Source organism: Anser brachyrhynchus (assembly GCF_964034855.1).
Source record: "Anser brachyrhynchus genome assembly, chromosome: 1".
Classification (NCBI taxonomy): domain Eukaryota; kingdom Metazoa; phylum Chordata; class Aves; order Anseriformes; family Anatidae; genus Anser; species Anser brachyrhynchus.
This window is the reverse complement of record NC_137694.1, coordinates 141737789-141763463: the sequence shown is the minus strand read 5'-3', so window position 1 is coordinate 141763463 and position 25675 is coordinate 141737789. Positions and strand designations below refer to the sequence as shown.

At 40.5% G+C, this 25675-nt stretch overlaps 1 long non-coding RNA gene across 1 annotated transcript; it reads right to left on the bottom strand.

Annotated features, from left to right (window-relative positions):
• Nucleotides 1-2525: 2525 nt before the first annotated feature.
• LOC308189558 lies at nt 2526-20909 on the bottom strand. The gene is made up of 3 exons (XR_013946435.1): nt 20843-20909; nt 7195-7351; nt 2526-3738 (listed from the first exon to the last, which is right to left on the bottom strand). It is a non-coding gene; the product is annotated as an uncharacterized lncRNA (long non-coding RNA).
• Between the last annotated feature and the right edge of the window lie 4766 nt (nt 20910-25675).

The window sequence follows — 25675 nt, the reverse complement described above, 5'->3', positions numbered from 1 at the left end:
TGGCACCACGAGCTACACAGAACTGGCTGGATGCAGTGGCCAGTGGCTGTGGGAGCATTTCAGTGTCGCCACCTCGATTCCCTCTGGCCCTCGAGACCACCAGGCCTGGGGGCCTGAGGCAGCACCAGGCCTGCCCAGACCAGTGCACTGGGGTCAGAAAGCCTCATGGGAACTGGTCACGGTGGTAGGCCACGATTTGCTGTCCAGAGGATGGCACTGCCTGTCCTCCTCACCTCCACTTTAGGGCAGCAGCGTTGCATGTCTCCTAGTTTGGCCAGAAGGGCCTGGGACTTAATTTGTGTTCTGGAGTCAATCCTGATGTGACATTATTTCTGTTGCAAAACACTACCTGACTTTTACGGTCTGAATGATGTACTACAGAGAACTACTTGCTTTCGGCAAGGCTTTGATTTGAACAAAGTTTCCTTACAAACCCAGCACACTGTTACCCAGAGATCACCACAGGACTGATATCCCAGGAAGGCAGGACCCAGGAGATGGTTTCTAACCTAAGAATTGCTACAGATAATGTCAGCATTGACATTCACCATAATATTATCTATATCTATATCTATATCTATATCTATATCTATATCTATATCTATAACATTAATATAACATTATTTTTTTTTCCAAATGGATATGAACAGAGCGTGCACAGAGAATGATAGGGCATGGCATTTGACTGTAACATGTGGACAACAGAAAGTTTGGGAGCGTTGCTCTGGGTGGGATCAACTGAGCATCAACTGCACCGTGGCTCACAAGCCCACTTTCTTGCCAGGCTGCTCCCTCCCTGCCTCCCTACTTCTGGGTGTAAGCAACACCCCACTCTCCCACCCCATCCCTCAGCTGGGCATGTCTGCTGGGCCGGGCACCACGGCTGGGGACCACCAGCCCACCTGCTGTCCCATTCCTCAGCCAGTCCAGCTCTCCTCTTGCATTTCCAAGATGCAAAGAGTTTGCATAGGGGGTATTTTCAATCCTCAGCAGAGGGCAAGCCTGGTGGAGCCTCAAGCCCAGTCTAGATACTACCTGGTTAGAAACATTTATGGAATATGAAGATTTGTTGTTGATAGCTTGTAAGTGCGCACACCAGAATGGTAATTTTCTTTCCTACTTATGGATAATATTTTAAAGTTATTTTACACAAAAAAAAAGATGCTAATTTGTTTATAAATGCACACTCCTTTTTATTTATAAAACGGGCATCAATTCCTTCAGAAGAGGTCTTACAGCGTAGGCTGTTCCTGCCGTTTGTTGTTTTTGTGATGAGAAAATGTGCAGTAATCTTATGCTTGCTTTTAAGAACTTCTATTTTTTTTTTCCATTTTAATTTTCTATTATTTTTTGCTACTTAATTCTGCTCCTGCTAGTCAGATCCTCCATCTAACTATGTGTAATGCAACAGTAGCTCACTAATTTGCAGTAATGATTAAAAACTCTTCTGAAAATAATTAAATTTGCAAATTAACAAGTGGATAAACAAAAGGAAATGTGTAATCAGTCAAAAGGTTTGAGCAGCTCATTTATGTTGTCATCAGCGATTTGCTATTTATGACAATGCTCTGTATTCTAGCCGTTGTACTAAGGCAATTCTTCATGGTATACTACCTAGTCCATGCTCTGTAGCTAGAAGAAATGATGCTATTAATAGAAGACTGCAGTACCTTCCATTAAATCTTAGCTGAGAGGTGGGGAGAGGCTGCCAACTTTTGTTGCAGATTATAAAGTGTGCAGTCTAGCAAGTGCATATTAGCTAGATGCAAGTGCAAATATATTCCCATCTACGCCGAGCCCATTAAAATGTACAGACATTTACTTTTTTGCTGTTTCTGCTGCCATAACAGAGAAATAAACATGAGTCATTTGAGGAAGCCATAGCAATGGTAAAGACTTCTATCTGTACTGTCACAGCGATCTGTGGTAATAATTGTCATTAAACAAGCCTAATTGCAGATTTCTGTCTTTGAGCAGCAGCGGCATCTTAAGTGTGCTTCAGCTAATGATATAAATGAAGGCAGATTATGGCCAAAATGGACTGCCTTTGCCGAGCTACCTTTCCCGTCATGCAGGGACGGGCAACAGTGCCGAGTCCCTGCACAGTGGTGGCAAGGCCTGCCCAATGCAGATGTCCTGGAGGTCTCGGTATGGTGGTGAGGGGACACCACAACGGCAGCACTACCACCTCTCTGCCAACAGCCAGAAGCCACTGCTCATGGGTGCCCTCCAGCCATGTCAATGCTCCTCCTGCAGTGGATCCTCTTTCTGCTCCACGAGCTGACTACAGCCATTGCCATCAGCATTGCCAAAGTCACTTCTGGCATCGTATGGGTGTGGGGCATCGCACCAAGTGGGGTCGAGCTGCAGCAGCCGTAGGGCTGGGCTCGTTTATCACCACTGTTCAGTGACTTGACAGTGCCCTGAAAACTCACCTTGCAATCATCTCCTGAAGGTTTGAGCAAGCTTCAAAGGCAGTTAAAGGACTGCAGAACAGCACACATTAGCTGTCTTTTGCTGAAACACAAAGGGATGAGAATACATGGGGTAAATTATGTGCAAACCCCCCTGAGTTTATTTATGTATGGCTTTTAAGTTGGGAAGCAGCTCTTTTGTGTCAGGTGCTGCACAAACTCATAGAAGACTTAAAATCTGTTTTTGTAAACAGTTTCTATTTTCGTACCATAAAAATTGATTCAGGTAATCTATAAAATACAGGTACATATTTTCTAAATATTTTTTTTTTCCTGAATAAACTATTAGATTTATTACTCAGTTTACATTTATGGGTTAATCCCTTACCAGGGTTGAAAAGTTTTGTTGTTTTAAATCCATCCTCTAGCAACTATTGTCACTTTATTTTTACCTGGGATACTTTACTCTTTCTGAAATAATGACGCTGACAGCCGTTATCCACTCAGCATCCAGGTCACTACTCCACTGTCCCTCTCTCCTCCTCCTTGTGCACCATTCCCTTCCAGGTGAAGGTATCACAGAAGCACCAGTTAATGCTCTGACTTTGAAGTAGGTCCTGCTGTGAGCAGGGGTTAGATCAGATGACCTGAGGAAGCCCCTTCTAACTTAAATTGGTCTATGATCCTTTGATTAAGGGACTCCCCTCTCCCTGGAAGCAGTAAGTCTGTAATCGCAGGCACAGATGTCTCAGCTCCTGCATTCAGGATCGCAGTTGACTTTTGCAGCTGTGCCTGTTGGCTGCAGACGTTTTTGACTGAGATCTGGCAGTTGTAAGCTCACGTCAATGCTGCTATCCAGGGCCCATCCACTGGAGAGTGGACAGGTCTCATTGCTGGGAACACGGGAGTCTTGGAAACTTCTAGCTGTTAAAGTAATAAAACGTGCCATGATAGATCCACCAAAGGACTATAGGACCAGCAAGGGGAGGACCTGTCTCCTACCTACACTGCTGAGAGGTTGGGTGACTGGCTGTGGCATGCTTCGCACTGAAACTCTTGGTGGAAGAGCGTGCTGGTGAACCCACCCTGAGGAATCTCCAGTCATATCATCGCTTTTGTAGTCAGAGATTCAAACACAACTGAACAGATACAAAAACTTTCCTAATTTATTTATTTATTTATTTTTAAATGAGTTTGTTATACAGAACTGCTGTTCAGTATGTTCAATGTTACCAACATTGTTTTAATACATTGACAAAACCTGTGAGACTTTGGGCTTGATCACTTTGCTGAGGAGGTGGAGGAAGCCTTTAAACCTCTGGCCCTATGAGGAAGAATAATAATAATAATAAAAAAATGTTGGGTACTCACTGCTCTGCAATTTTAAATAAGGTTAATATTTTGCTAACTGCTTATTCCTTATCTTTGCATATGAGAAAGGTTAATGGGATCATTGCAAGATCAAATGTTTATATGGCAGTGGATTAACCTTTACTACTAACTCAGTTTCTTGCAAATGTAAACTGTATTCAGTATGGATACCTGCTAACCACGCTATGGCAATATGGACAACAGTTCAAGCCTTCATTAACTGTGTGCTAAATTACAGTGATAATCATGTAATTTTCAATCATTTCAATCCCTCTATATTGCTCATTACAACACAAGCATAAATGGCACATTCAAACTTCAAAAAACTCAAGTGAGAAATAAGAATTACCATTTAAACCCACCCTGTGAAGTTGACCTTGATATAATTTTATTCTGCTTTCCACTAAGAGTATTATAACTATCTGGGGAGGCAAAGAGTTTCAGCTTAAAAATATGATTTAGATGTGCCACCTTTATTTCTTATTTAGGCTGGCTTTTTTCTTTGGATTGTCTCCAAAATATATGCCACAAGGCCAAGTTTTGCTGGAGACTTTTCTGCCCTTTTCCTGCTTCTGCATGTATCTGAAGTACACTGTGGCAGTTTGGTGTTTTATTACTGCTAAAATGCATATCTAGAATGGGACCGGCCACCAAGAAATGTATCATCCTACAGCTGAAAAGTACTCGGAGTAGATGGCAGGGGAACACCAACATAGCGCTCACGTGCAGTTGGCCCTCCTCTGTATTTCACTGAACTCCGATTGCTGCACTTGTTTGCTGCAGTCATGGGGAAGAAGCCTGGATGTATTGATCAGGGCTTGAGGCTGTTCTCTGTTACGTCAAGTTTATGAGATTACAATCTTTTGATCTTTGTGAATGTGCTGTGTGGTTATGGACTGCACTTTTAGAGAGCTCTTTTGGAAGTTCAGCCCATTACTTTTCTCCGTATTTTCATTAAAATGTATACTTGGTTTAGAATTAGGGAGGAGAAGAACAGGATTTAGATAAGAAATAAATAAAGAATAATCTTTACAAGGGCTTTGTTCCACAGTGCCTCTATCCAGTCTCTTTTCTGGACACCCATGCTCAAAGTATTACCCCAGAACATAGTCCTGGAGAACAGATGTTGCTGAAGATGTGGTGGAATTAGACAGGAGGAATCTGTTTCCTTGGCTGTTTGAAAGGCATTTCTGGTGTGGCTGAACCTAAACACAAAAGTCACAAAATGGCTTGCATACATTTTTGTGGTCAGTTGTTAAATAGTTTTATACTGATGTGAAGGTGGATGTATTGGCCAGTGTCTGTTTACAAACTTTGGATTATCAGTGTTATGTTTTTAACTCTTTCATATGCCAGAAAAAAGAATAATATATATATATAATTTCCTTCCTTTACATAAATAAAATGAAGAAAAAAAACAAAAGGATATGGTCTTGTTCACTTCCAAAAAACTGTAATGAGAATGAAGCCAACAGGGTAAAAGTAGTTGAAAAACAATGCTCACCAGCATCAGAAATGCCATGTTGGTTACCTTTTTGGCTAAAGTCTAGACACAGAAAAGTAAGTACAACTCATGAAATTTTAAAACTGTTGTGCAACTTCAGTCAGGTACTATATTCTACAACTTCCAGTGTTATTCAAGAGCCTTACTTCAGCTCCATTTGTTCATTGCCAAGTGTTAAGACATATTTTTATCAGATGAAAACTGTCACTGCATGAAGCACCTAGGGAACATACCAAGGAGGCTAAAGGGAAGAACCTGCATGTGTATTTATGTAGTTCATCATTCTCAGCTCTGCATCTGATGTCAGGGCAAATATTTAGCTGTGGATTGTACTAACTGACAATACTGGGATTTCTCCAGAGGAAAGGTATTTCTCAGTGAAGATGCCAAAAACAGTTCACGAATGAGCCTAAAGAAAACCTTGCCCTTGTGTTTCCTTAGTGTGCTTACAAGACTCTGCATTTGCAAGAGGCTTAGGACTCAGATTCTTTCTTGGCTTCAGATTAGTTGCAACCTTGAAAAGGTTAAGTTCCCACAGCAGAAGACCCACTGGGGATTTTTTCGTGCTCTTCAGGGATAATATATGGCCTCACTATCCTGTAATAACCCAAGAAAAGTTGCAAACACTACCGATATCATATTTCCAGAGAAATATTTCAAGCAGAAGCTGGTAAGAGTTGAGATATTCCTTAGCTCCTCAAATTCTTTGTTTCCACTGTTTTGACTCCCTGTAAAAGTATTGTCTTCTACATAGCCTTCATCATTATTATGGCGTTTCATCATACCACAGAAACAGCTGGCTAAAGATGTAATTTTAAGGCTCTAACTAGCCTTTAATGTATCTTAGACATAAATTAAGGATTACATCAAAGGTACCATTACTGATTTTGAATATGAATCCATGCTCTTTGAGAAGCTCTGCAGTGCTTAGAGCATTTGAGGAGATGGGCTTGTTGTATGTTAGACTTCCTAAAGAATAAGGTTGTATTGCTGGCGATGTTCAATTGCTAGAGTGTAGAAGGTCATTGCCTTGTTTGTATGTGTGTATTAACCAACATCTGAAGATGTGTAAGGTCACATAATCATGAGGGTGGAAATAATGGAGTGCTGTTGGTCACAGCAGTTGACAAAATGGGCACTGTTGTGTGAGCACTGGGGAACCACCCAGAATATTAATGGAGTACAACCTGACCCAACTACAGGTGGTGTGAACATAGAAAGAGGAGCCTACGCTGGGCCTGAGAACTCATCAAAAATTTTCTTCCACTCACCTGGCTAACTCAGGTTTGGCTCAGGCATCTACTCTTTATCCATCCTTCATCTTGTCCAGCTACATAATCATCTTAGGACAATTGTATTTGTATCATTTCATAGAGATAATAAAACGTCTGAGTTATCTCCATATAAGAGGGAGTCAAGCTCATATTATTACTACTGCTTTTAAGACTTTGAGAATGACCACAGAGATAACTGGCTAACCTTCAAGTCTGGCTCTTCTCTACCATCTACTAGGACAGGTTTATAATCTTTCATTTAATATGGAGTCTGTACTGGGAAGGCTACACAGAAGAGTTTCTTAAATGCTCTCCAAAGGATATTCATGGGCACTTAACCACAGAACAAAGACTTGGTCAGCAGATATTGCCTCACCTCAGTTTAAAAAAACATATGTCAAGTATTGCTTCAGATTTCATTAACTTTTGTAGACATTTCATTACTCTGTATATAAGGAGATTTGCAGTAGGAAAGCAATCTATTCTAGATGACTTTCTGCTTTGGGAATTTCTGATCCTAGAGCTCCTTTTTTCCTACAAAGACCACAAGAGAAAGCTGGAAAACACAAAAGATAACAGTCTAGTAAGAAATAGTCTTAGCATATCCTTCTTCTTCTCTCTCCTTACTTACCATTCCCTCTCACCACTTCTGATGGTGTCCAGAGCAGGGAGATACTGGATTTTCCTATCTGTCCAGGATGGGTGAAATCTGTTTAAATCTACTCTCTTCTGTATTTCTTCTCACTCTTCTGATTTGGAAGTGGCAGTTTGTGACAGCTGCTAGCATCCTGCAAGAGAAATAGGATTTATACCAGTTGAGAATTCTTTCAGGTAGTTTGCTGCTCTTATTATACCTAGGTCTTGAGCTTGACTTTTTTTTTTTTTCAGAAAAACAGATGAAGAAGGTCTTTCTGTAGTACTTTTTTTTTTTTTTTTAATAAGAAAGCTCACTTTTAAAGTTTTTTTTTTTTTAATTATTTTTCATTTTTGTTTTACTTTTGCAAAAATATTTACTGGTTATTTTCCACACAGTATCCACTTTAAATATATTTTATGAACATAGGTCAAAATCTCAAAATCATGACTATTTAAAATAAGATATAAAACCCCAGAATCTTCATAGGTATAAATGACTTGCTCCATAGCCTCTTTAAAGCTGCTGAAAATCATTGGACATCTCCTCTTTGACTTGAAACCAAAGTCCCCCCAGGTCAGAGCATTTCAGGTTTGAATATGGTTTCCTTGCCAGAGTGCTTATGTACGTCTCTGCTGCTTAAACCCTATGGGCACCTGGCAGGGCACAAGTTCCCTTTGGAGGCCAGCACGGTACTGCATGTGCACAAAGACTTCCACACAAAGACTCAGTGGCCATTTAGCTTTTAAAATGTGGGTAGATGAAGAAGAGTCATTCCTTAGTTTTCATATAAGATACACCAGTTTCTCATTACAGGAGTCAAATTCCTGACAGTGTGCCCCAGCCCTGCTGTCTATAAGTTTTCCTAACCACTGCAACTTCATGTTTCTAGCTAGACCCTTGTGGAGATGCTCATGCCCTGAGACAGTTCTGATATCTAAGAGACACTAGGGTGGGATTTTCTTAGAATTATAACGAAGGTCAGTGTTTAGCCCACAGAAATGAGACCATGGTACATAAGTTCCCTAGGTAACTGAAAATAGCCTGTGTTTGAGTAGCCTACAGAACTGAGATCCACATAAAATGCAAAATCAAAGGGATTCTTGCTATCTACTGATTTCCTTCACTCTACAAATGCACTGGTGCACTTTCCCACCAAACTATTCATCAATACAAGAGTATTTTATCACAGGTCACACATATGCAGAGCTTTCCATGCTGCTTTGAATAATCCTTTTATCATAGTGTTTTACTGGGAAAATTAAAAAAGTGAGATGGCTGATGAAAAAGCTTAATTGATTCTTAGAAATATCTGCTGATTAAGCTTGTGTTGTTTTGCAGTTGATGTGATATGTCAGGACAGCAGCATTCTTGACTAATAGTAGCAGCTGTAGCTCACAGAAAGCGTTTATTATTGTGGAAGGATCAAGGCTAGGCTGCATGATAGCCAGTGGGTTTGGGGGATTACATTAGGGTGATAAAACGTAACAATTCACAAGGAAAGTAGGAAAAAGGGAACCATTTATCCTCTAGAGACGGCCACACAGAAGGAATGAGGAAATTCAGCATTCACGTGATTTCAGAAACAGGGGGTAATTCCTGGAATCACAGGATCAGGGGTCACCTGGTCCAACCTCCTGCTCCAACAGGATAAGCTATGGGATCAGACCAGACCACTCAGGGATTGTTCCAGCTGAGTGTTGACAACCTTCAGAGAGGGAGACTGCGCCTCTTTGGATAGCCTGTTCTGCTACCCAACCATCCTCGAAGAGTTTTCCCTACTAGCCCGTCTGAAACTCTCACATTTCACTCATGCATATTTATATCTCATTCTCTCTCCTTACACCACTGTGAGGGGTCTGGCTCCATCTCCTCAATGACCCCTCACAGGCACTGTGGCGGGCTGGTAGGTGCCCCTGAAGACATCTCAGCTCCAGGCTGACCCAGCCCAGCCCCCTCAGTCTCTCATCATGGGACAAATGCTCCAGCCCCCACTGCTCTAGGGGCCCTCCATGAGCTCCCTCCAGTTTGCCCATGTCTCTTCTGCATTGTGGGGCCCAAAACTGGATGCAGGATCTAGATATGGTCTGATGAGTGCCAGGTGGAGAGAGACAATCATTTTCCTCTATCTAATGGCCATGCCTCTGTCCACACAGTCATGAGCTGATGGCTGCCTTCGGTGCCAGGTCAGACCATGGGTTCACATTCAGCTTGCTGCCTGCCACCACCCCAGGGCTTCTCATTAGGGGTCTCATTTCATTAGACCCCTACCTTGCAGGTGTTGATCTTTCCCACTGACTTGGGTGGAATAGAAATTTTCATCCTAACATGTGTTCCTCATAAAAGGTTAACTTAGTACCCTCGACTTCACTAGGATGACTCACGAGTCACGAGTTACTCATGTGCATAAATGTTTTCAAGATCACGCCTGGAGCATGTACCTGGGTTTGGAAGACTTTTGATTGACAAATTTATTCTGTTCTCTTTCCTTTAAATATTCATTTGTTAACTTAAAAATCTACTTATTCATACATTACTCATTAAAATATGAATAAAGTTAGTTATAAAAGGTCTAACCTAAAAAAAAAAAAAAAAACACCCTCTTTTTTCTCAATTCTGCTGCAAGCTCTTAGGAAGAGTGTTATTCCCATTATATTTGAGGGATGCTAATGATTAACAAGGTTCATTATTAGTGGTGTATGCTGATATTTTAGCACTTTGAAGATGAAAAATCTTGGCTTTTCATCAAAATGATTAAACTGTTATCTCTGTCCACTTCAAAATTCTTCTTTATAAAAGATCATTTATTAGTAATAGAGGATTAAGCTGCCTGGGAATGATGCAAAGACATGTTAATTTTCATTGCTTAATACAGCAAATTCTATTTTTCTCATTTTTTTTTCTTAAATTTCTATCAAGGTCTCTCTATAATTCACTTCAGCTGGTAGCTAATTCACCTCATTTATTGCATCTTCACAAGCGCATCCTCCCACCAAGCACTGCAAAAAGCTTAATATGCTGGGTCATCTTTGTGAGAACCTTTCAGAGTTTGATGATTTCTTGATCTATTGAAGCAAAATTTGCTGACAGAGAACGATTCCAGCTTTCAGATAAATTTACCCTGGGAATCTTTTGCATTAGTAAAGAAATGTGGGACTTGGCTTTTTTTTTTTCTTTTTTTTTTTTTCCCCCAGATAGCTTTCTTTGACTGGAGATATACTTTACCTTCTAAAATGAGGTCCAGGTACAGGATGGGCTTCATTTTTGCTTGTTTTTTAAAAAAGGACCATTTCCTTCCTTTTTTCCCCTCTTCCTCTTCTCAAAGAGTTTAACAGGAAATTAGAAAATTCGGGAAGTAAAGGGACTTTTACTGAATCCCGGAGCATGGAAAAAACACCCAGTGGTATCTCGTCAGAGAAGTTAGCCAGAAACAGACACTAGATTATGGAAATAGCCCTTCCCTTCCCTTCCCTTCCCTTCCCTTCCCTTCCCTTCCCTTCCCTTCCCTTCCCTTCCCTTCCCTTCCCTTCCCTTCCCTTCCCTTCCCTTCCCTTCCCTTCCCTTCCCTTCCCTTCCCTTCCCTTCCCTTCCCTTCCCTTCCCTTCCCTTCCCTTCCCTTCCCTTCCCTTCCCTTCCCTTCCCTTCCCTTCCCTTCCCTTCCCTTCCCTTCCCTTCCCTTCCCTTCCCTTCCCTTCCCTTCCCTTCCCTTCCCTTCCCCTTCTCATATTTGTGTTCCTGCACCGTGCTTTTTTTTTCTGAGCCGTACACTGAACTGCAACCAATGTCAGAGCTGGAACAGATAATTATTCTTATGCATCCTAGTCCAGAGAGCAGAATGAGAAATAAAGTATTGCGAAGAGAAGGAAGGAAATGGAAGGAAGTTAAAGGCTATGGAAAACATTTCTTAAAGTAGAAAGAACTGAAATAACCTTGTTTTTCTACATATTTTACAGAAGAGGCACATAAGGTGATTTGTATGATTGCATGTCAATTAAATATAGCCATGTTACCCACTGTTACACAGTGAGGGAAAATTAATAATCCATATAAAAATTAAAATGTAAATCTTCATGACTTTTCTTACATGTGAAGTGCAAAGAAGGGTAATGTCGCGTCCATGAAATCTATTTGCAGATCATGACTACTCATTTAGCTCTTTAAGCACCTGCCTATCAACAACACCTTCACAGTGAGAACGTAAATTACTAGCTGTGATGTCCTACACGAGATAAAGCGTAGTGCACAGGTGCACTTTGAAGCATGGGGTCTGATGTCTGATGTTTCTGTATATGACAAAAGTTGGCCTCCTCAATCCTCTTCTGTTTGGGGAGGAGAATGCAAGCAGGGAAGCTGTAATCCTGACTATGAGTCTGATATGTGGATGCTTCATTGTACTGTCACGTTTCTTCTCCAGCTATGCCTGAGCTGAAGATATGTGATGAGGCACCTTCCTCTGCCCCTTTCTTAGCATTGCTTAGGGTTCCTCTTTATATACATACATATATATATATATATATTTGTGTTTTTTGATCAATCTCACTTAAGCTTTCTTGAGCCATCCACCTTTAAAACTGAGGCTCCCACTTTCTCTGTGGTGTTGTGGAAGGGAAGATAAAATCTACACGGATTTTCACATGGGTTTTTCTGCTGTTTGAGGGCTTTCTGCAGGAATGAAAAGTGCAGCCATTAAAATTTCATGATGCACTTCCAAGAAAAAATGTTCTCTGTTTAGTAAAATAATTAAAAGCCTGCATGGTCTCTGCAGTAAGTGGCTATGGAGGGATGAATGAGAGTGCAGCAGAGGAAATGTGCTTGCTTTAATCAGCATTACATCAACCAAGTGGGATCCATGCAGGAGAACTGCTAAAAATCTATCATTCAATAGAGCTGCACCATTTCTAGACCCTTGGGGAGAGCTCAGTACTACTTTGCATTTCAGACACACTGTGGTTGGGTCAGACCAGAGTAAATCTAAACCATATCCCTCCCCAGGGTGCTTATATCATTCTAAATAAATAAAAACTTCCTGCAACTGAGTATAATATATCAGAAAGCCGCCCCCTGCTCTGTCAGCCTTCAAGGTATTTCTGTCAGCCACTGTGCTATTTTAAGCTCCTATATAGGTGGCAATTGCTTGGCTTGGCACTGCACCTCAGCGACACGAATGCAGCATTTCAGCAGCAAACGCTGGAGAAAAGGAGTGCAAGGCAGCTATAGCGCTCTATTCTTCCGTACAGAGAAAATGATTTATTTTTAGATCCTTTAGCAATTCTCGCCTCTAGACCTCTCTGCTCCTTTGAATGCAGACAGGTTACTTTGGGGATAAGACTGTATGTGGTGGGAGCCAGAATCATACTGGTGGCCTTGGGGAGGCTCGCAACAGCAACAGATGCCACCATCAGATGCACCTCAGATGTGTCTGAGGATGCTTGAAAATGGAAGAAGAGGTTTGTCATCCAGCCCTGAAGCTCCCCAAGGTTCTTGGATGTAGTCCTGAGGCTATCTAGCTTCTACCGTGGCCTACTACAATGTTCAGCTGCCTGCTTTCTAACTTTGCCTATTGCTGTGTTCAGACTAATGACAGACAACGTGTTCCAGGGCTTATGTATCAAACTCTGCAATTATTCACCACAAGAGCTGCTTCCAAATGTCTTATGGATGCTACTGTGACAGTGTACAGCACAATGAATTTCTCATGCAAAAGTACTGCGTGTGTTTAAAACATGGGTGTGGAGAAGGGAAATACAGAAGAAGCCAAATTCCCAGCTCTGCACACGCCCTGCTGGAAAAACAATCACTTCAAAAAGCTGACCAGAGCTGCTATGAGAGGCATTTAGCTTGCTTAACTTGCAGAAAATCTATGCCTTCCTTGTGCAGGATGGAAAATATTCTGCTCTTTTTGTAAGCGTTCCCAGCTTGCCTACAAATAGGACATGAACCTGCAAAGGTCTTTGCTTCTGATGTCAGTAATAACTTTTAAGCAATCTAATGGTTAAATTTTGGTTCAACACATGAGCAGTCCTATTAAAGTACATATCCACATAAAGTAAAACTAATGATTAAGTACAGTTGTGCTCGACACTGTTATAACAAGAATCAGTCTGGTGATGTTTCAGATTTCAAGTAACAGGTTAGGAAAGGTTTTGGTATTTTATTTTTAATTTTTTTTTTTTTTTTGGGGGGGGGGGTGGCATCTTTCTAGTTATCGTTCTGGGTGCCAAGGCATGCTCTCTTCTGCACTTTCCTTGGTAAACTTTACAAGGTTTACATTTCCTGAAGGAGTTTTTTTCCAGTCACATTCTCATGTCACAGCCTAAAATTTCTGTTTTGGGCTCAGAAGCAAAATTCACAGTAATTGGACTGCAGCAGAACATGATGAAGATTTTAGGTCTGCTTCCCCTCTCTGTCACTAAGAACTCTTCCTCACCTGGCTTCAGCAATCTCTGCATCCCACGCTGCTTGTGGGATGCTAATTACACGCTGTTTTCCTGACCCTCATGAGGAGGGTCTAAAAAGGATCACCTATTCCAGTCATTGGTGAAAGCTGTGGGTGCTATATGGTCTGTACAGTCACACTGTTATGCTTAAAAAAACTGCATGGACAGATTCTGGGATGAGATTTTCCCTACAGATTTTACAGCAAAGTCTGTGACAGTTGTTGCATGGATCTTTGTGTGCAGCGAACTGTTTGTCTGAAGGGGAAGGAAATTTTCCACAAAATGTGTTGGTATAGTATACGGAGCACTTATTTATTATTAGCTATTGGAACTTTAAATTAGGCATCTATTTTCAATGCTGCCCCTGGCTATGTTCCCACTGCTGGCATAAGATACAGCTCTAACATAATGCCACATCTCTTAGCTATAGAGGAGAGTTAGTTGCTTGTATGCAGAGAAGAATTCAACAGCTTCAGATGGAGAGTTCTTTATCCTTTATTTTTCAACAGTGCCACTTTTAATGGCTTTGTAGTTCTTCAAGTGACTGAAGTGGTAAGACTCTTTTCTAATCTCAAGAACATGCATGCATTTTTCAAAACTTAGTTGTTAAGCAGAAGCTTTATGAATTCACAGAAATACTCTATTCATCCTAACAGTCTAGTATCTGTGGCCTAGAGTAACTGCATTTCTGTCTTTTCCGAGGCATCTCAAGACCAGGTGCAATGCCTGGTCAGAGACAGAAGCAAGCAGCTAGAAAGGGAAGGATTTTAGGTGGTTACATGATTCTAGAGAATAGACAAATATCTAGAAATTTGGTCTGTACAAGCAGGTAGCTTTCGTCACCCGGGTGCTCTGAACAATTCCTTTTACATGAGACCCTTTCTAGCTATAGTGGCACGTCTCTTACAGCAAATTCATAAATGTCAGTCCTTCTGGACAAATTATTATTGCAGGCTGTCTGCTGAAGAAGTAAATATTTTAAAGTTCATGGTTTAAAAACCCACAAACGCTGGAGTTATGCCTTCCTTCAAGCCATTCCTTATCTCACTACCTGATTCTCCTGACAGCCCTCTTGTACTCTTGCAGTGAGCACTCTTTTATGTAGACCAAAATACAGTATTCATAAGTTACTCCAGAATAGCTCCAGTTCTGTATGCGTGTTTCTGCCTGATGCAGCCAAACGCTTTAAGATACACTCAAGACCGTGTTGTTCATGGCAGGAGCCTAGCTTATTATTCAGCCAACTCATGCTAGCCACAAGGTGTTATTTCAGTCAGTATGCCTAATCAGTGCAAAGCCTGAAATAAATTAACCAGTCTAAACTCATTAAAGACAGCAGTACCAATCTTAAGAATATTTATGAATTCTTAAGATCTGCTTCTTTCCTCCAGATTTAATATTTGCTGTTTGCAAGTACTTTCTAAAATTACCTTTGGCACAAATATTTAGTTTGCTTTTGCTATGAAAACCATTTTCTAATGCCAACACGGATAACTATTCAGGGAAGGGAATATGTTCCTTAATCATCGTTTGTTATTTCTTTTCCATTGTTAATCCCCCCCTCTTTTCTTTTTATTTTTAGAGAACTTTTTAAGAACTATCCCAGTGGGTAGAGGTAGTAACCATCTATATCATGTAGCACCCATCTCAGTATGTGAGCAATGAACAAAGTGTGCAAAGACACCAGGGGCTGATTGTTTTTACATAAGTAATTCTGTGCGTATTTATGGAAATTGAATTGATTAGCAAAAAACAGCCTAATTTGCCAAGTTCTATAAGTGCAAAATAGGGCTACATGTTCTGGGAAATTTGTTCACAAAATTTCCTACTGCCTAAGTACTTTTTCTCACTCTTAGACTTAAAATAGGTTTACATTTGAAGAGGACTGTGCTGGAAAACAAATTGCTTCAGGTTCTTTACAGAAAATACAAAAGACTCATGTAATATTTGTGTCAGATTTATCACCTTTTAGTTCTTCTGCCCAATCAGGATGACACATCTAAAACCTTTATCACTGAGGGGTTTTAGCTGCAAAACATTTTATAATTGCAAGTGACTCCTAAATAAAAAGTGCACGGAGGCTGATAATTCTGTCTTGCTGTGACCTTTCAGGCTTTTATATTTGTCTTCATTTCTTATCAGAAAACCAGTAAACATCCAGAGTGTTTTCAAAGCATGACTCGTACTGAAAAGTCTTTTTTTTAGATCAAAGAAGTCAGATTCATAGATTAAAAACAATGTTTCCTTTTCTCTTTTTCTGTGGCCAGTTTGACCTCGGAATCCTCCCACTGAAAACTCTCCAAATTAAGAACTGTCTACAAAAGTTTTAGTTTAGCTGAAACAATAAAAAGTGCTTTGGTAGAAATGTCCTATTAGCTTCACTAAAACACCTGTGCGAGAAATATAATATCCTACAGTTTGTAGGTAATACAGACAAAATGTTTAAAAGATGAACATGAAAATTCAGAAGTCTGTATTTTTTTTTCCTATAGCTTACCTCAGGACATAGAGTAGTGGTATTTTTTATATAATACATTTCTTCACAAGAAAGATTACAGAAAGCTAAGACAATCTCTCTTGTGTCTTTGTATTAGCCATATCTCACTCTTCTTTCTCTTCATTGTTAATATGCTTGACAAATTGCAACCCTCTTTTTCCATCTGCCCCACAAAAAAATCCCCCTACTTCAGAAATCCTTTCACACTTGAATAGGAAGGGTAGTTTAAAGCATATGAGAAAATTAGTTATAAGATCTGGAACTTTTGGACTACAGAGATATTTCCAGAGTATGTATGTTTTTTAAAAAGTTTGCAAAAACATTATGGAGAAGTATTGTGCTTCATTTTCCTTTGGAATGTAGATTATAATAAATGCTGCCATTCTTTAAGGACACAAACAAAAAGCAATTATGTGAAAGTAAAGTAAGTGTATGGTCAGAGTCAAATTGCTCACTGATCTGGACATTAAAAATATCTATGTGCACATAAACTTGACAACTGATCAGAGGATATCATTGGCACATAGCTCCCTGCATTTCAAGTATTGTACAGCCATAGCTTTCTACTGAACCCACTGAAATGGCATTACTGCACGAATACATCACTACCACTCAAGCGCAAGAACATTACTGATCTGAACATTATTTCTGTCCTTCATTACTCATTCTGAACCCAGGTCGTTGAGATGGTGTGATTACAGAATGTTATGGTTCTAGACTCACCCTTAGAAATTAGCGATCTGGTTTTTATTTTTATTTTTATTTATTTTTTTTTGGGGGGGGTGAATTCTATTTCCATCCTTGTTTTATTTCAAATGATTGGTTTTATCTAATTTTGTCATCAGGGCAATCGTAAGTGATTACAGAGCCATACTGTATCTAAAAGAGCAAGAAAAAAAAAACACCATTAAAAAAGAACCACTTTCCTTTTGATCAGCAACCCATAGAAACCTGCTGACTTCTTTCAGACATTATAGCTCTTTTAATTAACTTACTACTGGCTTTGCTATTATACAGAACCAAACCACTGCAAGAATGTTAAGGCGATAATAAACATCTAATTTAAATCCACTAAAGAGAGAAAAAAGTAATTTACAGCAAGATTCCTGTCCTTAGTTTACCCTTTTGTGTCAAACATTTTGAGAACATTTGGGAACTGACATAGTTTTTCTTAGGACAGAAAGGAGTCCCTCTGGAGGAAGCAGGCTTACTTATAGAAATGTAAAATATTTGTTCTTTGCTGCCTAAAATCTTCTGTCTGTCTAAGAAGCTGAGATAGTACGAGTTTGCAAGATTTCCTGATTTTTGTATTCTCCTTTTAGTAAATTCAAACCCCAGATTTAGCATTGTAGTAACATTTTATTTTTGTGAATTAATTTCTCAGGTTTTTCAGTGTATGAAACTCAATGCACTGATGACTTCTAATCTATGGATTTTCAAAAAAAAGAAGCACAAAATGGTATTATTTGTACCTCTGGTACTGAGGAAAAAAAATAGTCTCGTTACACAAGCAAGCTTGGTGTTTACCTTTTGGAAAAAAAAAAGAGTTTAGAGAAGGCCTGGGAAAGAACATTGAAAATAATCCAGAAATCTCGAAAGCCTGCTTCCCTCAGCTGGGGAATTAAGAAGTCCATTCTTTTTTATTTTTTAAAGAGTAGTTTGAGAGGTGACTTAACCAAGCTTAGTCCGTGCCTCCACAAAGAAGCAATTGCTAGTGGTGCAGAGATGTTTCTTTCACTGAACCAATGGCAAAAGGCAGAAGTTAATGGAGTTCCAAGAGCAAAGAAATGTGAATTTCTGTCCATGACTGTAACAAAACAGAAACGGAGATGATAGAATACAGGTTGCCTAATATATGTAAAAAAAGAATGGATACAGTTCTCAAAATTACACTTTAATTCTGTCAGATTTTGTTGATGATGCAGACAAGCAGGCAATAAGATAAGCCATTCACATTCTGATGATACCTCCTACCACAGGACTGTCACTCCAATTCAAACGTTCATCTCACTTGTTAATATTTAAATTTAAGCTACACACTCAGAAGGAATTTGATTGTCAAACATGACCTTCAAAGTGCATTAGGTGTTTTTTCTTTTCATAACTTTATTCTGATTTTTCAATGGTATTTCTATACCTTGGCAGGCTAAATTAAGGTTAACGATCTATCCTTAAACACTGATTTGCAATGAGGAAGTCCTTACAGGGTGCTTCTAGATTTAGCTGCAGGTGCGTTCAGCAGCATCCCTCCCAATCCTATCTTCCATTCACCTGAATCAAGGAGCATTTCATTTCATACCACTTCCCTTTCGCTGACTAGCCTGGACCTGGTAACTTGGAAACATTCTCAGATGTTCTGGTTAGGACACAGTTAGGGAACAGAAGCTTGATCTGCAAGTACCTAAGCGTACTTACACAGTGTCTGCTATGTGGCAGAAGCGGGTGACTACCCTAAGAAGAAATGTTTTCCACTGCGTGGCAAAGATCCTTTTGGCAGTGATGCTCCTAGATGTTGGCTAACGAGAGACATCTCTTTGGCTGGCACCAGGCACTGCCCCTTTGGGGAAGCAGCGTGAGGGATAAGAAGGCAACTCAGGACATATTTGTTGCATAGCTCTTTGAAAGCTTTGAGATTTTTTTGTAAACTCTTTTCTCGATTATGAGTCATGCTAATCCGCTGAGGAAACAAGAGCAATCCTGCGTGATTTGGGACTAGTCTCAGCTAACCAAAGCAGTTTCAATTTCAGATTGAATCAGTTCAAAGAGGTCTGAAAAGACTTGCAACAAGATGTGCCATGTAAATCCCAACAATGAATAAATCAGAGGTAATTGTGAGCTGTGTCTGGATATACTGAAGGGGAAAAAAAGCTAAATTAATCAAGTGCACTATTCATTGCAAAATTATTTTTTTCACTCCTGATCATGAAGCATTGTACAGAGAGGAGCTGTTTGATCCTAGACCTTCTGGTCCTTAATGCAAGAGGTTTTCCAGGAATGTGGCAGGGTGCAGTTTTACCCTCGCTCCTCTGCCCCCACGTTGTTAGCCTAACTGCAGAACTGCTGTGTTTCCCAATGCCGTGTGTATAGCTTTCGCTGCTGCTGGCCTAAAAATAACACTGTACTTGTGCTTTCAGCTCTTCCATATCACTTGCCATAGCACCTGTCTACAAGCTGCTTGCTGAGGTGGAGGATGAACGGGGCTAATCCAAGCTCCATGGTGAGACACATACATGGACTCTACAATTAAATGTATTTTGAGTTCCTTCTCTTTGTATTTGCTGTTGTTTCAGAGAAAAGTAAAACTGTGATGCCCATGGTGATTATGGGTTCTTGTCTGAACAGCATGTTTTCCTGTTCAAAATTTAAAAGGAAGATTGTTGTTTTCAAAACCTGATGAGGATGCCATAATTATTTCACTCCAGCAGTTTCATTCAATTGAAACAATGATGAAACCATAAAAACATTGGCTCAGAGTCTTCGCTTGTATACATTAGCTCAAAAATTATAAGAGTTTAATGCACAAGAGAGTAAACGAATGTGATTAACTAAGTGTCTTTGTGTCTGTAACCACTTATAATCATGATAAAAGTAGAAAAAAATAATTTCAGTCCTATGCTATTTGTAGCAGTTTGGTATTATAATGGATGCCTGTTAATGTCTCCAGTTCTGTGATGCTGGACTGATAAACCAGCTTTCAAATCTGAGTACCAACCTGTGCTTCCAAGCTATTACTGAATGAAATGGCTATCTTCCTTCTTTTCATTTCAATGGGTCATTTGACCTACACAAACAAGTTACAAAACCAAAAGTTTTTACCTTATAAATTTGTTAGGAGGAGAAATACATGTGCTGTGTAGGTAGCTTAATTTGTACAGCTTTCCAGCATGCTTCATTGACTCCAATCCAGTTCATACTCCACTGAGTATGAAATAAAACCAGAAGAAAATTGGCATTTACAGTCACCTTTTCTCTTCAGAGGCCAACAGGGTATCCTAAATATCTCTGAAGACCCAGTAGTACATTAAAAGGACGTTCATCACAGGCATGAAACCACAGAAGACTTTACACAGAAGGTTTTAGTACTATAGAGATTATCTCTGTGGTATATACTTCTTCCTCTTGATAAAAAGGAGCACTGGAAAAAACTAACTGTGGATTTTATGTGAGGAAAGCAAGAACAGAAAAGAGAAACAGTAGATTGCCTCTCTGGCAACACATCATGTTTCATATTGGTGGTTCAGCCATGAAGGATAAAGCCTGGGGATGCAGAGAACCAACCATGAGAGCAAAAAGCTCTGTTCTGCAGTACTTCATGCCTGATGTTGGTGGTCCAGCCATGTGAGACCAAGCCTGTGGAAGCAAGGAGGCAGCCACAAGACCCTTCCCTGCAAAGCAAACCTCAGCCCTATGTGAGGGAAGCCTGTATGCATGAATAGAGCATTTCTATTTCTCTTTCTTGCTCAGTTTCAATATTTTATTTGGTTTGGGTTGGTTGAGTATTTCTCCTTCAAAAGCTCTGGCAAAGCCATTTCCAGGAATCACATGTGTGATGAGCTGCCATCCACCCCCCTGCCTGAAACCACCTGCATCAGCCTCAATGAAGTGGAGAGGATTTGGGAGTTGGGGTAGTTTTGGCATTCAGAGAGTGACAGGAATATTCACTGGCTGGTAACATAGATTAAAAACAGGAGAGTAAGAACAAGAGCCCTACCTTAGAAGATGCAACCAAAAACAGGGAAGTCGTTTCTCTTCTATACACCTTGTTATTCAGAGCTTTGCATCCAGCTTGCTCCTGGCAACTACAAAATACATAATACAATTAATAACAGTTCATTGTCACCAGCTGCTCACAAGAAACAGATGCAATTGTGGAGCCATTTAGTCAGCACTTCTTCCTGCCCAGTTATACTCCATCTTGAGCTGAGGATATTTGAATAATGAATCATGTATTGGACTATGAAGTAGGACAGATATAAATCAAATTGTTCTCCTTAACTATAGTGATTCACTAAGCACGAGGTCCACAGTTAAGCACAGGAGATTTAGGAGAAATACATTGGTGAGGAAAATTCAGTTTTGGCTTCATTCATCTGGAGGTATTTCCTCTCAATAGCATCCCATGTGAGCTATGGCCCTGTGTTTACAGGGAAGAAAGTCCTTTGCCTTGCCATGAGATGACTGCATTGGCACTCCATCTAGGGAATACTCCTGTAACATGTTATATTCCTAAATCTTTTGTTTTCTTCTTACAGCAAGGAGGCAATAGCACAACCAGTCCCGGGACCTCCCTGTCAAGGCTTTTCTCTAGAAATTTTCATTTGAAATATTGTGGATTCCCTTGCCTGAAATGTGATGTAACACTGGAATATTTCCTCTGCAGAAATATTTGCATGTTTCTAAAGGAAAATAACATGGATTTCTAAGCCTACTGAAAACATCACAGACTCACAGGATGGTTGAGGTGGGAAGGGACCTCTGGAGATCATCTGCTCCATCCACCCTGCCAAGCAGGGTCACCATGAGCACATTGCACAGGGTCACATCCAGGCGGGTTTTGAATATCTCCAGAGAAGGAGACTCTCTGGGCAATCAGTGTGAGTGCTCTGTCACCCTCAAAACATGTTTTATATGTGTCATTAATATTCAAGGTAAAAAACGTCCATTTGCCCAAAAGCGTGTTGAGAAATATAATGACGTCTGAATGTTGGAGCCAGCGAGCAAGGAATTTTTCCATTGGCCACTGACCTTTGTGTAAGGATTATCAGAACAGCTTGGTAAAGTGAGCCTTGGATAAACACTTTGAGAGACTTAAGAACTCCCATATGATGCAATTGGCAGGAAATTGATAGGTTATTCAAATATTAAATCTTAAATGAAAAACAAGTGGGGAGCACTCATAATTTAAAGAAAAACACATAAATCCCAAAAGAGAAAAGAGAAACTATTTTAGTCACATTTTTTTTACTTCAAATTAAGTAGTCATACAGTGTCTAGAACTATGTCTGTAACATACATCACAAAAATAAATAAATAATAAAATAAAAAATCTGACAGTAATACATTTAGACTGTCTTATTTAAAGAAAGAGAGAACTGGAAACAAGCAGTCACAGATAGAGATGAGCATAGTCCAGGTAAAAGATTATGGCAATGAAGAAAAAGAAAATATCAGGATAGGGAAGTTGTAAGTGGCAGCACTGAAGGTTGCTTTTCTTCAAATCTCCACCCCATGGCCAGTCAAGGAGATGTCAAGAAGGTGTGAGGTGCAGTGGGTTGGCATCATGGTGCTCTCAAAAAGGGATCGCCCTGAAGCTGAGTGCAGGGAAGCTTGTCCCCGACTCTGCTACCTGCTGCCCTTCTCCAGGACGGGACCTCAGGGCATCCCACTCGGCCACCTGCGTCCACAGAGCTTTTGGGAATTTTTGATCAGATTTGTTTGAAATTGCCCAGAAGGTTCAGACAGCATTCAGGAGGCAGGAGAGACACAGGTGCTTAGGCAGTGATATAAAACACCTAATTACCTTGGGAATGCAGGCAAAAAATTAATGCCTAAAGGAAGAATTTTATTAAAAAGCTTTTATACATACTTTGTGGTTGATTTTTATTTGAGCTTCTTGGTCTTGCTAAGGTTCTGGGGGGAAGGAAGAGCAAAGAGTTTCTCCTCTTCTCTGAAGCCTAGTGAAATCAAAGGATTCTGCCTCCTGTCTGCTGACAGAGGTGCTGAGCATGGGCATCTTCCAACACATTTCAGTAAAGCTTTTCAGGGCATTACAACTGCACTTTTATGCAAAAAAAAGTGGGCACTACTTTGTCTTTTTTCTTTCTTTCTTTCTTTTTTTATTTTTTTTTTCTCCTCTGTTTTACATCCTAGCTTACTCAGAAAAACAAAGCTTATGCAGACCTGTGTGTCCATGCACGTTTCCCTCATTTGAGAAAAGGATGTGGGTCTGAAAAGTAATGAAGTTTCTATTACTTTATAAAAGTCCATAGCCAGGAAGTAGAATTGTGAGGGTCCAGACATTTACACATTCATCCCACAGTGACTCACTTATCTCATTCTTTTGTTATCTTGCCACTTTTTGAGAGGCTCCAGCTGACTTCTGCTAAGAAAGACTTTTTTTCCAAAATTTGCTAACATCTGCATTTCAGGGTAACTCCAGCTATTTTTGAGCATCTCATTTTAGTGGGCAGGAGACACTCTACTCCACCCTGGAATAATGATTTCAACAACCAGGAGAGAGTGACGTGGCAAGCCAGTGTTATACTGGTCACGGTCAGACTTAGCATTAAGCAGGACTGAGAGATAAAGTGATTTGTTCATTTGGAAACACAAACTTTCAACTATGGAATAAAGTTACAAAAAATACAACAAAGTTATTAAATTTATGCTTAGCATTAAGTAACTTCCTGTGCTGCTCCAACACTGTCATTGCTTTCTGGGTCAGCCCAAACCAGAATTTGCAACTCACTCCAGGCTTGGCATGCTCTGGGGAGCTTCAGGAGCTGGGTGTTGTCTGGCTGAATGATCAGGTCACAATATTCTCCTGTCCTGGCTTAAGTTGGGATAGAGTTAATTTTCTTCATAGTAGCTGGTATGGTATCATGTTGTAGATTTTGTGTGAAAATAATGTTGGTAAAAACAATGCTTTGTCTTATGAGCGGGCATAAGCCTGAGGATTAGTTCATGCCCTCCTCCCTCCTTCTTAAGGCTGCAGTTATGATTCACATTTCTATTGTAAACTTTAAGCACCAGAAACCTGAGTTTAGCTATCAGGTATTTTTTTTTCATTTACCGTGTCCTTAAAATATGACAGACAGATACAGCACTAGATAGGTAGATAGATAGATAGATAGATAGATAGATAGATAGATAGATAGACGATAGATCAATACTGGACTGATCAATCCACTTTGCCACGGGACATGAAATGTTCAAGATTTATAACATTTTTCTGCTTATGGTCATCACATTGACTCTACATATGACAGTAAGCCTAAGGGATGACAAATATTACCCGGATGCAGGAGTGGAGTGCATCCTCAGCAAGTTTGCTGATGATACTGAACTGGGGGGTGCTGTTAACTCCCTGGAGGGATAAGAGGCCTTGCAGAGCAACGTAGATAGGTTGGAGCATTGGGCAATAATGAACAGCATGAAGTTCAACAAAGGAAAATGCCGGGTGCTGCTCCTGGGACAGAGTAATGCCAGACACAGGCACAGACAGGAGCCGAGTGGCTGAGGAGCAGCTCAGCAGAAAGGGACCTGGGGGTGCTGGTGGCAGCAGGCTCAGCCCGAGCCAGCAGTGTGCCCTGGCAGCCAGAGGGCAAACCCTATTTTGGGGTACATTAAACACAGCACAGCCAGCTGGCCAAAAGAGGTGGTTCTCCTACTGGATTTAGTGTTGGTGCAGCCTCACCTTGAGTAGTGTGTGCAGCTCTCGGCTCCACGATATATAAAGGGTGTTAAGGAACTTGAAAACATCCAGAGGAAGGCAACAAAGCTGGTAGAAGGGCTGGAAGGCACATCCTGTGAGGAGAGGCTGGGGACACCTGGGCTGCCCAGCCTGGAGAAAGGAGGCCGAGAGGCGACCTCAGCGCTCTCTGCAGTGTCCTGAGGAGGGGAAGCGCAGAGGGAGGTGCCGGTCTCTGCTCCCTGGGCACCGGTGACAGGACACACGGGAACGGCACAGAGCTGTACTGGGGGGGGGTCAGGCTAGGATTAGGGAAATTTCTTTCCTGTGAGGTTGGTCAAACACTGGAACAGGTTTTCCAGAGAGGTGACTGATGCTCCATGCCTGTCAGAGTTCAAGAGGCATTTGGACAATGCCCTCAATTAAATGCTTCAACTTTTTGTTAGCACTGAAGTATTCAGGCAGTCAGTTGGACCTGATGATCTTTGAAGGTCCTTTCCAACTGAACCATTCCCTTCTATTGGTTATTTGGATGGCACAGCATCCCCACAGATATGTAATAGTATGTAATAGTACAACACAGGTTAACCACTCTACAGCTAAGTAGTTTTACATCTGTAGTTAAAATGCAAATGCACAGTAATGGAGACACTTTTATACTTGTGGGCTTGAACAGATACAGACCCTTGATTCTCTATATAATAGTAGAATATATACTTGAGCATTAATTCTGCTCCTCACTATTGTTTGGACAAGACAGTATTACCAGGTTGGTACTTAATTGGATTTTAAACATATCATTTAGGCATAGTAGATGACATTTTCCTCAAAAATTGGCTAGAGAGGTTTACACTTAAAAATCTTTGAAAAGCATAAACATTGCAAATTATAGTCTTATACAACCATATAAGGATAGCTATAAATGCAGCTCATTACTAAATTCCTACAGAAAAACAAAACCAAACCAATACCACTGAATATATGTGCACAAGATAGGGTACTTTCTGTGAAAGGGCTTTCTGGGACAGGGTTATGCTGTGATTTTCATTATTAGCTGTTGACCCCATTGGCTGATTATGACAGCTCTCATGTCATTGCTGAAATCCTCTGAAGGAGAAGATTTTAGGTACATAC